We start from the raw sequence: 5,429 nt of genomic DNA, 5'->3' as shown, positions 1-5,429 counted from the left end.
TTATTCTAAGATAACAAGACTGGTTGAGAAATTTACCATTCTGCAGAAGGCAGGGATTTTATGAAGATCAGTGAAGATTAATTCACTGCCTTGGAGCAAACCCCTTCCCTCTCCAAATCCTGGTTTCTTCATCAAGTCTCCATGGGCAGGGCTTCTCATTCCACCACCCTGCCCACCTCCAGGGCCTCCAGGACCTGGCAGGAGATTATCTCGACAGTCCCCTTCCCTGGCAGCTCCAGTCTTCTTTTCCACATTCAGCAGGACTTCACCTCTGAACGTGGTGGGCCTGTCACTAAGGACCTCTGAACAAGCTCAGGATCATCAAACACAAGAAAACCAAAATTGGGTAATTTTCCACCACAGTTTATGTGTAGCTCCATGACATTCCCATAATTTAGAAAGAGATCCTTAAGCTCTAATTTGTTCACCTCATGAGGCAGGTTGCCATTTGAAGAGATGGTGACCATCAGGGTGTCTCGTAGTTTTTCGGTGCTCAAGATCACCTTACTCACCAGCCTCACAGATTGGTTTGGGTTCCCTCTGAGGAGGAACATCTATTCATTGTTCTTATCCTCTTTGATCTCTCTGAGGCCTCTGTGGTAGAATCTGAGGTTCAGGCTCAGGCTCTGGATGGGCTGTGAAGCTGGTCCTTTAACAACAGAAGGTGGTGTCCCAGTAACAGGAATAGATCCATTAGGAAGAAGGTTCTTACTGGTCACAGATGACCAAGAGCATGTCTTCAAGTCTTCCTGTCCTGTCTGAGTTGGTCTGTAGGTCCTGGAGAAGGACTCCTCTGAGATCCTCAGGAGCGGCTTCTTCTAATACCGTCTGACTTTTCCTCTTGGATTTCAGATTTCAGATATTACTCTGGTTCAGGTTCAGGATGACGCTCTGGTTCAGAAACAGTCTCCTCTAAATGTTCTTCCAAGTCATTGCTGACAGTCTGATGGTAGAACGTTCCAGAACCATCAGATGCCACCTCAGGTGTCTGCTGCCTTTCTGCAGGTTCCTTTACTTCTTCTTGATTCCTCCTAAGTCTTGGTGACAATACCACCAAAGAACTCATGATGGTCTCTAAGGTATTATGAGCACAGAATTTATTTGCAACAGAGCACTTAGGAGCAAGGACAAACGTCTGCATGAATCTCTACAAAGCCTCCTTGTTGTTTGATAGCCTCCCCATCACCTGGACCACCACACCATCATTTAGAGTAGCATGGGTATCAACATGGCAAATGTTGGTGTGGACATTGGTGAAAGTTTTGTGACATCACTTTCCTGTTGTTGGGAGCCGGCGACCGCACCCTGAAAATGGCGCTGGCTTCCTGCTTCTGATGACTTAGCGGTTAGAGTTGTTAGAAGTAAACAACTCCTTGTAAGGCTGTGGGCTGGGCTCTGGCCTGCTTCCACTGCGCTGTACCTACTAGACTCCTCCACGTGGTTCTAGTTCATTAGCGAGGCTGGGTACTTAAGCTAGGGCAGACCGACCGCTCGCTCTCTTTCCTCTCTTGTTCCTGTTTTCTCATCATGATTCAAAGGTCCTGAGTAAACTGCTGAAAGAAGAATCCTGTCTCGTGTTTCCCTTACTGGCGAGGGGTCGAGACATCCTGTGACTTTCTTTCTGTCCAGAGACTGCATCTGCTGGCTTTCCATTTGAATCCAATTCCCCATGGACATGGGAAGAGTTCTTTCCATAAAACCTATGTAGCATGTCTAGGGCCTGGATTCAGCCATGTGTAATACTGTCTCATAGATTCCCACTTGACCAACAAGGGACTCTGCTTCCTATAACCATTGCTTTGGTCAATTCAACTTGTGCAGCTGAGCAGAAGAGGAACAAGCTTTGCCCCACAGCACAGAAGGTGGCAGAAATCCCCTATGCAAGTGTGTCTACACATTCTAATATATATATTTTAAAGAGAGAGACAGAGAAAGAGAGAGAGAATTTTTAAAATATTTATTTATTTATTTATTTTAGTTTCTGCAGACACAGCATCTTTGTTTGTATGTGGTGCTGAGAATCGAACCCGGGCCGCACGCATGCCAGGCGAGCGTGCTACTGCTTGAGCCACATCCCCAGCCCCTCTAATATATTTTTAAAAATCATTCTGATGGGCTGGGGTTGTAGCTCAGTGATAGAGCACTTGCCTAGCATATGTGAGACACTGGATTCAATCCTGAGTACCACATAAAAGAAGTAAAATAAAGGTTTTATGGACATCTATAACTAAAAATATTAAAATAAAATAAAATAAAATCATTCTGAAACTTTGGTGCAAATCCTGTTCACTCTATCAGTTAATGGTTTAGGGTCCCTGGTTTCTCCCACTTTGTCTTGACCAAGGAACACAGGGTACCTCAACTATTCTGTGACCTGTTCAGCTACTGAGTTTTGCAGCAGACTTGAGCCAGCCCCTATTTTAGACTGTGACTCAAAATGAAAAACAAAAAGGACTGGGGATGTGGCTCAGTGGTAGAGCACCACAGGGTTCAATCTCAAGGACCAAAAAAAAAAAAAAAAAAAGAAGATATCCATCAATGGCTGTAGCATATACATACAATTGAAGATTTATTTAGTCTTAAAAAGGAAGGACTGATACATGCTACAATGTGAATGAACCTTAAGGATGAGTACCTTATATGTATTAGCCAGGATTCTCAGTTAATCTCATAAAAAAAAAAAACCACCTTCACAGAAACATCTGGAATAATGTTTGGCCAAATATCTGTGACCCAGGCACATGGACATAGAATTAACAATCACATTATGTTGAGTAAAATAAGCCAATCACAGAGAGACACTGTATGAATCCACTTATGTGAGGTCCATACAGTTGTCAAATTCATGGGGACAGAAAACGGAAGGGTGGTTGCCAGGTGGGCAGGGGGAAGTAGAGAGATAGGTAATGGGTACAGAATTTCAGTTTTGCATGAGGAAGGGTGTTCTGAAAATGGCACAGCAACATGAAAGTACTTACTGAACAGTATGCAAAAGAGGGGTTAAGATGGCAGGTTTTGTTAAGGTATGTTTTACCACAATTAACAAGAGAGAGAGAAAACAGGGAATGTTCACCTTTAAGAAATGCCCATATTTGGAGGTGGGGAAAGGAAGATGAGCAAGTTTAATCAAAAAAGTAGAAAGAAAATTACCCCTGGGATCAAGCCCCAGAACCCAAAATAAATAAATAAAAATAATAAGTAAAAAGGACTTACTTATTGTTTTGGGTTCTGGGGATTGAACTCAGGGGTGCTTGACCACTGAGCAACATCCCCAGCCCTTCTCATTTTTTTTAAATTTTGAATCAGAATCTCACTAGGTTGCTTAGGGCCTTGCTATGTTGCTGTGGCTGGCTTCGAACTTGTGATCTTCCTGCCTCAGTCTCCTGAGTCTCTGGGATTACAGATTTATTTTTAGATAGGGCCTCACTATTTTGCCCATGCAGCCCTGAACTTGCCATCTTCATGCCTTAGTCTCTGAAGTAGCTGGGCTTGGAAACAACTCCATGATCATGAAATCGACACCTGTGCCAATTGATTCATTATGATAAATGAATCAATTGGCACAGGTGTCGATTTCATGACCATGTTCTGAGGGCTGCAAGGACCCTGGGTGGTAGCATTCAGTCCCTTTGACCCTTCTGGGTCCCCTGCTTCTCATCCTGACCCCGAACTCAGATCTGTGTTCATGGACCTAACTTACTATTCTATTCTGTCAAATGTGAGCCTTCTGTGAAATAATGCCTGCGTGGCTTTGCCCTGAGAAACCTGCTGCCCAGTCACCAGGCCTGGCTTGTGTCACAGACACAGAGATCTGCCAACATCCCAGATGGCAGGGTCTCTGACCAACCTCCTGACATTGAAAAAGGCTGCTAGGAAAGGTCTTTTGCTGGGAGGGCTCATTAAATCCTTCTCAGGGTGGTCCGCCCCAATCCTTGCATAAATACCTCCCTTGAATGTTGTACCTGAGGGAGAGACACAGCTCCAAAGCAGAGCAAACCTTCCTTAGCTCCAGAAACCTTGAAACCCTCTTACCTGCTCTGTGCAGTTGTAACCTAGGCACAAGCAATTCAACAGCCAAATGAGAAACAAACTATGAATGCCAGAATTTTCCCCCAGCACTTATCTACCAGTGACTCTCAGTAGCAGCCCCAGGTAATGTGCTCTCAGGGGCCACAAATCCGCCTTGCCTTCCTCTAACCTGCCTTCCATACAGCCACCTGAGTGGTCATTATAAAACATCAGGTGAGCATGGCCCTGTTCTTCCATTATTAATATCATTAGGATACTCAAGACCAGTTGCCACATTGGGGGAAATGCCAGTTCTCCACACCTTAAAATATAAGTTTATTTCTCATTCATGGAAAACCCTTCTCCATCTATTACCTATATCACATGGAAGGAAGGTGTTCCTCCAGGTCGGTCACGGAGGGAAACAATGGCCTTTGACCACTTTGTCACTTTTACTTGCAGTCCATTGGTCTATAACGCCATGTAGCCAGGGGGCAGTGGAAGTGTTTTGCAAAATTTTCTACCCAAGTTCAGCACCTCTCATGGCAGAGAAATATAAAGGCAGTTTACCCCCAGAATGTCTACAGGACTATCCCAAAGGGGGTTCATCAAGGCCACCCTTTCTTAAAAAGTACTCAACAGCTCAGACTTTGCACCCTGCTCCTGGTTACATCCATATTTGTTTTAGTATGAAAGTCTTTGTAACTTTTGGGAAATACCACCTGATCCATTGGCTCTGGGGAAGCACCCTCAGGTGCTCTGAGTTTCAGTGCATGGGGCTGGAAACACAGATTCAGGCAGTGTTCCTTCTCTGCCTGAAGCCGTGATGTGTGGAAGATCCAAACTTAACCAGTACGTGGTTTCAGAAAGCAGGTTTTCTCCATGCTGGATGATCTATTTCAAATCAATTCCTGAGAGAAACCCCATGTTCACTATGAGGGGGTGGTAATACCTTTTGCTTCTGGGAGATGTTCCTTTAAGTGGGTCTGATTGCCGAGAGGCTAAATCTCCTCTGTCCTATGACTGAATGACCTATTCATCTTCTCTCATCATTTTAGGGAAATGTTTAAAGTTTTTTTTTTTAACATATATAGAGAGATAACTTTCCTAAATGTCTCACGTGTGAACTAAGTCTTTAAAAACTACTGTTCACAATAATAAACATCCTGTCTTTGTTGGGATACATATGTATGTGTATGTGTATATAAGATGTATTTAGTAAGACTTCACTATAATGCATTGCACTGTGACAGGAGTTCCAATAACTTTAGGCTCCACCCACACCTGGTGGAAGCTCTTATCCTGGGTGGGAGAAGAGGAAACACGGAGGGCAAGTGGCAAAATGGTAGACAGGGTGGTCTCTCAGGGTGAGAGGCAGAAGGTAGGCCTCTGCTTTCCCCAGTCTGACATAAGATCCAGAA

The 5,429-nt window shown here is 44.2% G+C and overlaps 1 pseudogene; it reads right to left on the bottom strand.

Annotated features, from left to right (window-relative positions):
• On the bottom strand, positions 1–3,511 carry LOC113183249 (ras GTPase-activating protein-binding protein 1 pseudogene; annotated as a pseudogene).
• Between the last annotated feature and the right edge of the window lie 1,918 nt (positions 3,512–5,429).

Source organism: Urocitellus parryii, chromosome 1, assembly GCF_045843805.1.
Source record: "Urocitellus parryii isolate mUroPar1 chromosome 1, mUroPar1.hap1, whole genome shotgun sequence".
Taxonomy (NCBI): domain Eukaryota; kingdom Metazoa; phylum Chordata; class Mammalia; order Rodentia; family Sciuridae; genus Urocitellus; species Urocitellus parryii.
Note: the sequence above shows the minus strand (reverse complement) of the source record. Positions and strands in the feature narration are given on the sequence as shown.